This window comes from Saimiri boliviensis, chromosome 15, assembly GCF_048565385.1.
Source record: "Saimiri boliviensis isolate mSaiBol1 chromosome 15, mSaiBol1.pri, whole genome shotgun sequence".
NCBI lineage: Eukaryota > Metazoa > Chordata > Mammalia > Primates > Cebidae > Saimiri > Saimiri boliviensis.
Window position 1 is genome coordinate 51,004,244 of NC_133463.1, and position 12,143 is coordinate 51,016,386.

The following is a 12,143-nucleotide window of genomic DNA, read 5'->3' on the forward strand; positions in this document are numbered from 1 at the left end:
TCCCAGCTCTTTGGGAGGCTGAAGCAGGTGAATCACGAGGTCAAGAGATCAAGACCATCCTGGCCAACATGGTGAAAAATACAAAAATAAGCTGCTAAAAATACAAAATAAGCTGTGTGTGGTGGCACAGGGCTGTAGTTCCAGCTAGTCAAGAGGTCAAGGCAGGAGAACTGCTTGGACCTGGGAGGTGGAGGTTGCAGTGAGCCGAGATGGCACCACTGTACTCCAGCCTGGCAATAGAGTGAGACTCTGTCTCAAAAAAAAAAAAAAGGTTAATTTTCATGTTGTATGAATTTCACCTCAGTTAAAAAATAAAGATAGTGAGTTTTGTGGCACATAAAACAGTATTTATTGTAATTTGATTATAATTTTAAGACTTCTTCCCCCTTATATGGGAGCTTCAAAGAATAATTTGCATTTGTCAAAAATGCTGTGTGCTGAAGCTGTCGTGGAGGAGTGGGTGCCGAATGATAGGATGAGCCATTCTTTTTGTCAAACCTGGTAGCTTTCTGGGTTTTCCAAAATGCCAAAATTAATATGATTTTCAACATATTAATTATTAGGTTGTACCCAGAATATGTGTTTAATATATATGTTTCTGGTATTCTAGATCTCCCCCTTTTCTTGAGACGAGGTCTCTGTTGCCCAGTCTAGAGTGCAATGGCATGATCACAGCTCACTGCAGCCTCAACCTCCCGGGCTCAAGTGATTCTCCCACCTCAGCCTAAGTAGCTGGGACTACAGGCGCACACCACCATGCCCAGCTCATTTTAAAATTTGTTGTAGAGATAGGGCCTCATTATGTTGCCCAGGCTAGTCTCGAACTCCTGGGCTCAAGTGATCCTACTGACTCAGCCTCCCAAAGTGCTGGGATTACAGGAATGAGCCACTGTGCTCAACCTAGATCTCATACATAGAAAAATATCCACAACTGTGAACACTTAGAATCTGGGGATTCTGCCGGGTGCAGTGGCTCACGCCTGTAATCCCAGCACTTTGGGAGGCCCAGTTGGGCGGATGATGAAGTCAGGAGAACTAGACCATCCTGGCTAACATGGTGAAACCCCGTCTCTACTAAAAATACAAATAATTAGCCAGGCAAGGTGGCACACACCTGCAATCCCAGCTACTTGGGAGGCTGAGGCAAGAGGATCGCTTGAACCTGGGAGGCAGATTGCTTGAACCGGTGAGCCAAGATCACACCACTACACTCCAGCCTAGGTGACAAAGTGAGACTCTGTCTCAAAAAAAAAAAAAAAAAAAAAAAAAAGAATTTGGGGATTCTACTTAAAATTCTGTAAAGAATTGTTCTCTTATTAGGAGCATACTGATTAAAGGGTGCCATTTTGAGGAAAAGATATCCCACACATTAGTGCTTTGGGAAAAATGTGGCTAGTATGAGCAGAGAAGGAATGATGTTTGCTTCTAGGACTTCCTTATTGCATGTAGCATTCTCGGTGGCGATGAGACATGGTGGGCAATGCCTTGGGGAAGAAGAGAATGGGATGGCTGAGTCTGAGTCGAGCTCAGAGGCTTGGCTCTATGGTTCTGTGAGAGGTACAGGCCAGGAAGAACGGCCAGGAAGACACCTGCTGATGCGAAGCTAAGAGCTGGCAGTGCTGCCCTAGTTCCTAGAGAGACCATGTCCTTCAAGACCTTGTCCTGGATTCACTGTTTGGTTCCTGATGCAATATGGGGCTCTCAGAGGTGGGACTGAACGCCTTCAAGGACTGTTTCACCATTTAGAGGAACCACTGCAACGCATTCATTAAGGTGGAGCTAAACACAGGATTGATCGTAGATTATGGGTATTTCTTCATAATCTTAATGAAATACCCAATTTGGGGGCGAGAGGTGATGATGTCGCCAGCTGGCTGATGACGGGCAAGTCACTCGTCTTTTCTATTCCCCACTGAACTTACCTGTCGGCTGAAGGGCAGCGCCAGAAACCCTCCCCAGCAGCTGATGCAAAGTTGCATCATTCAACAAAATAAAAATGTATAGCAAGGTTGATCAGGTAACCTATACATTTAAAGCCTGGGCCATAAAGGCCACACAGAGGTAAGGAATTTTGAGTGGATATGTACAACACTAGTGCATTTCATTTTCTCAATCAACGCTCATCTGTGCGGCGACTAATACTTTAGCGAGTGCTGTGCTAGGTGCTGGGAATACAAGGCAAGACGTACTTGTACTGTTACCTTGAAGGAGCTGAGAACCAAGAGAGAGACTGTCAAGTGAAGCCATGATTGCAGGGACATTGGGGCTGTGGCAGGGCTTGTGCAGGTGCAGAGGGGCCCTGGGTGGAGCTGGTGTCTCCTCAGGCAGGAGCGTTCAATCTGAGTCTCAGAGGATAATACTCTAGACAAGTCTTTTTTTGGCTTAAGGAATGAACATCTCTTCAAACTAGCAAAGGTAAAAAAGAAGCTTTTACTGAGAGGACTGGGGGATCTCATGGAGCCCAACCCAGGGTCACTGAACAGCAACGGAACACTGAGGAGTCTAGAGTCTTCTGGCTCCACAGTCGGGCCTTCCCTCTCCCCTCCCACAGCCCCCCAGCCCTGATTCCCCCGTGAGTCTCTGCTGTCCCGGTCTCTCTATACCAGCCCCGTCCGCACACGCATCTTGTAAATGATCCCGAAACAGCTGTCACAGCCCCCAAGCCTACAATTCAGATGAACTTCTAATGCCCTTCGTTTTGTTTTTGCCTGTTTGTAGAGTTAATTTGTAGAGTTAATTCAAATTCTAGAGAGAAATGGCACTCGGCACTTGGATTGATCCAGCTCAGTTCTTCAATCCAGGCCACCCAGTAACTAGTCAGCCAGTGAGCACTACCATCTTTGGCTCAGGCGACCGTCCCTCGCCCGGCCAGCAGAGTGAGAGAGTCTAAGAAGGTCCCTCTTCCAAGGGTACAGGCCAGGCAAGCTAGAGGGGAAGGCTGTTTTGCTTTGTTTTTGTTTTCTTGTCTGATGGAGAAGAGACAGGAGGAGAAATAGGAAGGAAAACAGGGCTTGTCTGGCAAGCAAGTCGCATGTGTGAGGCCCGGAAGCCTGAAAGGTAACAGCATATTGGAGGCATCTGCTTCAGCTCAGTGAGGGCATCCTCACCCAGAGGCACTATTCAAATAGCAGCTCTTGTGCCGTGGGCAGTGGCCACTCAGAACAGGCGGGGTGGGGGTGAGGCGGACAGAGGTATGGCAAGAAGTCCTGACCACCCAACCTGCCCTGATGTATCATGGTGCCTCCTCGTGTGTGTGTGATTTTCCTGAGGTGTGTGGCCATCTCTTGGCAGCCTTCTGTGACCTCACTTCCTCCCTGCAGAGTGGACAGCACATTTCTGCCTTCCAGCTGCCACCTGGGTCTTAGGGGGCCTCATCTGCCTGAGGGGCTTAGGGAATCTGATTTGCTTTTCCTTTTCTCAGCCTTCCTGGGCATAAGGGGAAGGAGGAAGCAGTTTGAACCCCATTGCAGGCTGCAGAGTTCTGGATAAGTAAGCACCAAAAACGTGGGAAGTTTCTGAAAAGAGTGTCTCAGCTGGCAGTGTTTTCACCTCTTGCTGGGGCGAGCCGTGTGCAGATGACTCATCTGGGTAACTCCCTCGCCAGAAGGAGCCAGCCAAGCTGCAGCAGAGCAAATGTAGGTTGGGGGGATGGGGAAGAAAGGAAGGAACACAGAGCACTCCCTGTCACCAGATGCTATGCTAGGCATGATGCATATCATCTTATTTAATTATTCCAAATACCCTGTGGCAATTCCATCCCAGATACTCCCACCCCACCGCACATCTTGAGATCTGCTGCATGAATGCTTCCCCTCCTGATGTCTCCAGGGCCCACCTATTGCACATGAAGCTCTGGATACTGTGAGAAAAAACATCCAACACCTGGAGATAAGGCCGAGAAGGTGGCCAGCACATCCTTTCAATATCATAGGTGGTAAAAGGCCACCTAAGAATCTCGCTGACTAATACAATAGCCACCAGCCACGTGTGGTTACGGAGCTCCTGACATATGCCAGTCTGAGTTGAGATGTGCTATAAGTGTATGACCTATGCTGGGTTTCAAAGACTTAGTATGACAAAAATTATAATGTAACTTAGTAACATTTTTTATGTTAAGTTCATGTTGAAATAATATTTTTGATATATTGGGTTAAAGAAAACATATCATTTAAATTAATTTCAGGTTGGGTGAGGTGGCTCAGGCCTGCAATCCCAGCATTTTGGGAGGCCAAGGCAGGAGGACTGCTTGAGCCCAGGAGATTGATACCAGCCTGGGCAACACAGACAGACCCTGTCTCTACAAACAAAAAGAATAAAAATTTAGCCAGGTATGTGGTGGTGGAGATATTTCACATTCTAGTCTTCAAAATCTAGCATATCTCAGTTTGGACCAACCATATTTTAACTTTTTTCTTTTCTTTTATTATCTTTTTATTTGAGATGGAGTTTTGGTCTTGTTGCCCAGGCTGGAGTGTAATGGCGTGATCTCGGCTCACCATAACCTCTGCCTCCCAGGTTTAAGTGATTCTTCTGCCTCAGCCTCCCAACTAACTGGGACTACAGGCATATGCCACCAAGCCTGGTTAGTTTTGTATTTTCTTTTTTTTGAGATGGAGTTTTACTTTTATTGCCCAGGCTGGAGTGCAATGGTGCCATCTCAGCTCACTGCAACCTCCTCCTCCTGGGTTCAAGTGATTTTCCTGCCTCAGCGTCCTGAGTAGTTGGGATTACAGGCATGCACGGCCACACCTGGCTAATTTTGTTTTTTTTTTTTTTTTTAGTAGAGACGGGGTTTCATCATGTTGGTCAGACTGATCTCGAACTCCTGATCTCATGATCTACCCGCCTTGGCCTCTGAAAATGCTGGGATTACAGTCATGAGCCGCCATGCCCAGCCTTACATGTGTATTTTTAAGGGGCATATCTTGCTTCCTGTAGCTGCTGTGATTAATCATCAGCCATAGAAGATAATGAAGTTCGTGGTAGAATTCCCTTCTGAGGATCCCCAAGAGACTGTGAGGGCAAGTTGGAGTCCGAGTGTAACAAAGGAAAAAGGGAAGCTACGCACTGATTGCTCACTTAAGGAGCTCTAACAAAGTCTTAATTTCTGTAGCTAAAAGTCACTAGAGCCTTTGATTAAACAAGGGATTTGTTTGTGAATATTTCTTTTAAATAAATCAACGAGGAGAAACCAAAGTGGTTATGCCTTTCCCAACCCAAGAAAATGTCTGTCTCATAAGGACTCAACAACCAAATAACAAAAAGAGTCCTGACTAGATGGTGCCCCCGAAGCGCACCTGTGCGACAGAAGCTACCGGGACCAATTTCTGTCTGTAAGTGGAGGGGAACTCTAAGGCTGAGAAAGCCCTGCAAATCGATGGGCAGGAGATGCTGGTCCCAGAGGTCCAGACGGAGGTCAAATGACCACTGGAAAAAATGGTACATGTGGTGGCTCAGAACCCTCCATCTGTGCCTCGATGTTAAAATTACCTTATGGTATTGTTTCTCTATCTCTTTATAAAATCTGACACTGAAACTGCAATGTACTGTAAAACAACAGTCATGCTTGAATCCTGATCAAGTGATAAGATCCTGTGCCTTTTTTTTTTTTTTTTTTTTTCAAGGTCCCTTTAGTGCCGCATGTTCAGAACCAAACTCCTACTCATGTTGGGTGAACAGAACCAAACTCCCAAGGGCTGCTATAGTGGCAGGAACGTGGGCACATCTGTTTGTCGGAGCTGTGACTCTTTTTTTTTTTTTTTGAAAAAGAATAAAGAAGAGGAAGAAAGAGAAAGAGGAAGAGGGAGAGAGAGAATGGGGGTATTGCTTTGCTGCCCGGGCTAGAATGCAGTCTAAATATGAGTATGCCTATAATTGTCCTTAATAATGGAGACATGAAAGAAAATGAGGGAAGAGAGTAACAAACAAGGAGCCAACCAACATTTCATTTAAACTTCTAAGTTGATATGATGTGGTACTGATAAGAGTGTATATTTTGTGTAAAGTGGAGAGTTCTATAAATGTTAATTACGTTTACTTGTTCCAGATCTAAGTTCAAGTCCTGGATATCGTTGTTAATTTTCTGTCTCATTGATCTGTCTAATATTAATGTTGAAGTCTCCCACTATTATTGTGTGGGAGTCTAAGTCTCTTTATAAGTCTTGTATGTCTGGGTATTCCTGTGTTGGGTGCATGTATATTTAGGACCTTTAACTCTTCTTGTTGTTGCATTAATTCTTTTATCATTATATAATGTCCTTCTTTGCTTCTTTTGATCTTTGTTGCTTTAAATACTATTTTATCAGAGGCAAAAATTGTAACTTCTGCTTTTTATTTATTTATTTTTGCTCTCTGGTTGGTTGGTAAGTCTCTCTCCATCCTTTGTTTTGAGTCTTTGTGTATCCTTAAATGTGAGATGGGTCTGGATGCAGCATACAGTTTTAGTTTTTTGTCCAAATTGCCTGTCTTTGAATTGAGGAATTTAGTCAATTTAAATTTAGAATTGATAATGATATATGTGAGTTTAATACTGTCATTTAATATTAGCTGGCTATTTTGCCCATTAGTTGATGTGAATTCTTCATTATATTGATGTTTTTTACTTTTTGGTATTTTTTAGAAAGGCTGATACTGTTTGTTCCTTTCTATGTGTAGTGGTTCTTTCAGAAGCTCTTGTAAAGCAGGCCTGGTGGTAATGAATTCTCTGAGTGCTTGCTTGTTCACAAAAAACTTTATTTTTCCTTCACTTATGAAGCTTAGTTTGGCTGGATGTAAAATTCTTGGTTGAAAGTTCTTTTCTTTAAGGATGTTGAATATTGGTCCCCACTCTCTTCTGGCTTGTAGGGTTTCTGCTGAGAGATCTGCTGTGAGTCTGATAGGCTTCCCTTTATGGGTAACCTGACCTTTCTCTCTGGCTGCCCTTAGTATTTTCTCCTTCATTTCAACCCTGGTGAATCTGACGATTATGTGCCTTGGAGTTGCTCTTCTTGAGGAATATCTCTGTGGTGTTCTCTGTATTACCTGGAGTTGAATATTATCCTGCCTTACTAAGTTGGGAAAATTTTCCTGAATAATATCCTGAAGCATATTTTCCAGCTTGGATTCATTCTCTTCGTCACATTCAGGTACACCTATCAAGCGTAGATTAGGTCTTTTCACATAGTCCCATATTTCTTGGAGACTTTGCTCATTCCTTTTTATCCTTTTTTCTCTAATCTTGTCTTCTTGTTTTATTTCATTGAGTTGGTCTTCGACCTCTGATATCCTTTCTTCTGCTTGATCAATTCGGCTGTTAAAACTTGTGCATACTTCACGTAGTTCTCGTATTGTGTTTTTCAGTTCCATCAATTCACTTATTTTCCTCTCTAAATTTTGTATTCTTGTTTCGTCAAACCTTTTTTCAAAGTTCTTAGTTTCTTTAGATTGTGTTAGCATAAGTTCTTTTAATTCACAGGAGTTTCTTATTATCCACGTTTTGAAGCCTGCTTCTGTAATTGGAACACACTCGTTCTCCATCAAGCCTTGTTTCGTTGCTGATGAGGAACTGTGATCCCCTGCTGAGGGAGAGGCGTTCTGATCTTGGGTATTCTCAGCCTTTTTTGGCTGTTTTCTTCCCTTCGTTGTAGATTTCTCCATCCGTGGTCTTTATAATTACCGTCTTTGTAATTGGGTTTCTGAGTGGACGACCAACTTACTGATTCTCAGCGCCGAAATCTGAGCAATCCACTGCGCCGACCAAATCAGCGGCGTTAAGATGGATGGTGCCTTTCTGACTCTGCACCAAGAACCGACGCTCCAAGGCGCCGGCAAAACCGCCTCGCCGGTCACAAGAGTCGCGCTGGCGACCCGTGGGGCTCCTCCGCTGGGAATCTCCTGGTGCGTGAGCAACGAGAATTCATGTGAAGGTATGGCGTCCTCTCGTTCTTTGCGTTTTCAGTGGGAGCTACAATCCCGAGCTGCTAGTGATCAGCCATCTTGGATCTCTCTCGGTCCTGTGCCTTTTATTCCACTTTTCTGTATTGCCTGGGCCAGAGTAGCTACTCATTAGATGTTGAAAGAGTGAATGGGCCAATCAACCAAACAAAATACTAATGGATAGATAAATCAATGAGTGAATTCATGAATGAATGAACATGTGATTCTTACATCAGATGGGTAGTGACCAGGTCATTTTCTCCAACCCTGAGGCTCACCGGCTCAGTGAAGTAGGGACGGAGAGGAGACCAATGACTCTGTTCTCTGATGCTGAAGTCTGGCAGGTCCTTTTTCCTGACCTTGCCTCCCAGCAGGACAGTCTGGAGTTCATGCAGCAGGGGGCACTCTCCTCCTGGTGACTCCTGACAGAAAGGGGATGTGGGAGAAGCAGGGGCAGAGATGCCTTGATCACCTTGGGGCTTTTCCATTCAGGATGGTTCCCATTTGTCATGTTAAGCCACAAGACGGGCCTTATATACAAGGGTCCTAGAGAGCCCCTCAGTGGCGTGATTCATGAGATGCTAGGGAGAGCACAAAATATCACCTCCTCTGCTGCCTGAAATCCCACCATTTGGGGATGCACTGATAATTCCGTTGCATCTTGAAGGATGGGAATTTTAGGAGTTCTCTAGCATAGTACATGTGAACCTGGGAGAAGAGGCATCTTTAGCCTTCTTAGTGCTTATCAGCTTTACCCTTCGCTAGGAAGGAACCCAGCAAGGGATGCTGGAGACCCACTCTGCTGCCTTCCTCCCCAGCACTGCAGGGCCTCGCTGCTCCCTCCCTAGAGCTTAGGGATATCAGTCACTCACCTGTGGGAACAGCCAGTGCCCTGTGTGTGTTCTGGGCTCTGCTCCTGCCTGCCCCTCCGTGCCTATCACCCTCTGCTTCTCCACACAAACCTTGGCTTCATCCAGACATGCCTTCCTCATTCCACCCCGAGCTCTGTCCACCCCAGCTCTACCTGGCCTGCCCTCCTTCCAATCCAGGCTCACCACTGCCTGGCCAGCTTTGGATTTCTGATTTGGGGCAAGCCAGTTAACTTGTCTAGTTTCTTCAGTATCAAAACAGGAAGATTTATATCAACCCCATTGATCTCACAGGGTGATTGTAAGAAGTAAGAAATAATCCTGATTATGAAAATGTGGTTTTTAAATTTTATCTACTTATTTTTTTTTTTAAAGAGATGTGGTCTCAATATGTTGCCCTGGCTGATTTTTTTTTTCTTTGAGACGGAGTTTCACTCTTGTTACCCAGGCTGGAGTGCAATAGCGTGATCTCGGCTCACTACAACCTCTGCCTCCTGGGTTCAAGCAATTCTTCTATCTCAGCCTCCCAAGTAGCTGGGACTACAGGCACGCACCACCATGCCCAGCTAATTTCAGTAGAGACAGGGTTTTACCATGTTGACTAGGATGGTCTCGATCTCTTGACCTCGTGATCAACCCGCCTCGGTCTCCCAAAGTGCTGGGATTATAGGCGTGAGCCACTGCGCCCGGCCGTCCTGGCTGATTTTAAGCTCCTGGCCTTAAGCAGTTCTCTTACTTCAGCCTCCCAAAGATTACACATGCCCAGCCAATGAAAATGTTTGAAAAGTTCAAAATGCTACACAAATATAGGGTTATCATAATGCTGATCCTAAAGGACCAGCAAACACAAGCAGTCACGTTAACTTGGGTTTTTAATGTCTGTCCTCATTATGTTTTAGAGGGAATTTGATTCATGGGCTTGCAAACTCTTCATAAAAGTATGGGCTGCATGTGTGCTGTCACTTTCTCACGCTGCAGTGTGTTAAATGTGAGGGGTAAAATATTGATATTATGTTTTTTCTCTGTATTATTTTTATAGTGAAAGTCTAATAATGGTCCTCTGGACATTGGTGGATAAATCCACAGTGGATTTTTTTCTTTCTTGTAGGCTAAGAGTCTTTGCAGTGACAGACACTGGATTCCAAGGAAATAGAGAGATGACATAAATAAGGAAGGATTCTCTCTCTCTCTCTCTCTCTCTCTCTCTCTCTCTCTCTCTGTCTCTCTGGACACAACTTCTGATCTCAGGTAATCTCACTTTAGCCTCCAAGTAGCTGGGACTACAGGTGCATGCCACTGAGCCCAGCTTTCTCTCTCTTTTTATTCACATCTTCAGCTTGGACACCTGATGAGCAACAGGGACTCAGAGCAGTAGCAAAAGCCATTACCAGCCTGGGTCCTGAAGCTGTCTTTGGAATCCCAGCTCCTTACAAATCTCCTTCCTGTTCTAGGAGGATGTCTGATTCCAAAGCACATTATTAGAATCCTTTTAACAGGTCAGGTATGGTGGCTCACACCTGTAATTCCGACATTTTGAAAGGCCAAGGTGGGAGGATTGCTTGAGACCAGGAGTTTGAGATAAGCCTGGGCGACATAGCAAGACCCAGTCTCTACTACTACTACTACTACTACTACTACTACTACTACTACTACTACTACTGCTGCTGCTACTACTACTACTAAATTAGCCTGGTATAGTGTTGATGTGTGAAGTCTCACCTACCTGGGAAGCTGAGGTGACAGGATTGCTTGAGGCCAGGAGTTCAAGGCTGCTGTGATCATGCCACTACATTCCAGCCTCGGGGACGGAGTACAAGAGCCTGTCTCAATTAAAAAAAAAAAAAAAGTTATTTAAACAGATGAGGAAACTAAACTCAGAGGCAAGATAGTTATCACTTGTGCAAACACTCAAGTGATGAGTGGGAGATGAGACTAAGGCCCGACCCTCTCTCCAATGGCCCATGACGAATGTTTAACATCACATAATACATTATTTTCAAAGACTGTTTTAGCAACTTGTATTTATAATTTACAGACATGGGTCAAAAATACACAATCTTCAGAAGACTGTTTCTCCCGCCTTTATGCCCCAAGCACCCAGTTCTTCTGAGAGGCCACAAAATCAGGGTCTCATATTTTTTCAGAGATATTTTATTTATATGCAAGCAAATCTATTTATTTTATTTTGCTTTTTGGAGTTTTTTTGTTTTTTACACAATTGATATACTCACTGTCCCTCACCTGGCTTCTTTTACTTAACAATATATTTTGTAGGGTTTTTCATGCAAGAACATAAAAAGCTTCCTCTTTCTTTTTATGGCTGTGTGGTATTCAGTACGGTGATGCAGGTATAGGTGGTTCCCAGTCATGTGCTGTTTAAACAAAGCTGCACTGAATAACTTTGGTATATGAGTATTTCTACAGGGCACCTTCCTAGAAGCAGACTGCTAGGTTTCAGGGGTGTGTGCCTTTGAAATTGAAGGGATATTGCCAAATTGTCCTCTGAGTTGGTTGTACTGGGTGACACCCACAGCAGTACCCAAGTGCTTTCTCCTCATCACCACAGTGGGTTTTCGGGCTCTGTGATCCTTGCCAAGGTGTCTGTCTACTCTCAGACCTGCACGCTAGGCCTGACAAGACTCATGTCTCATTTTGTATCCAGCATGACCTCCCAGTTTGTTTAGAACCAGATGTCGCTCTTCTGGTGACAAATGCAATACAAACTTCCAGGAAAAACAAAAACAAATCCTCTCTACAAGGTACGTCATGATTCTATCCAAATGGCCATTATGTTTTTAGGGTATGATTTATTACTTATTTCACCAAATCCCTTCTTGCCCAAGACTACACGGCTCTGTGTAGGGAATGGCTCCTCCATGGTGTCCTAGCACCATTGCACGTTACCCATATGGGCCAAGGCTTGTGACACAGCTTCTCTGTGTTTTGGCAGAAGACCTCAGGATCCTCCCAGAATGCAGAGGCAGGGAGACTTCCATGAAGCTGCTATGAGGCCATTCCCCACTCACCTCCCTAAGTCCCCTGGAAGGCTGTCAGGGGAAATTTTTGTCACAGGATCCTTGGGGTGTCACTTTGCCAGCTGGAAACCTCTATGGCCACTGGCATCTTTGCCCAAGTTTTGTTCAGGCCCCCTGTTCTGCCCACTCAGCCCAGATCCTGCACCTGCCAAGGGTGAGCCAGGTGCTGAGCAGCAAGAGATGTGTGAGCAAGCACAGGGTCTGGCCACTGTGCACAGCCAGGTGTATGGGCTGCCAGGTGTATGGGCTGTGCCAGGGAGGGCAGCTCCAGGTGCCGGCTCAGGCACCAGTTCCATGTAAGGCTGTGGCTGTTACTGCAAGTGCT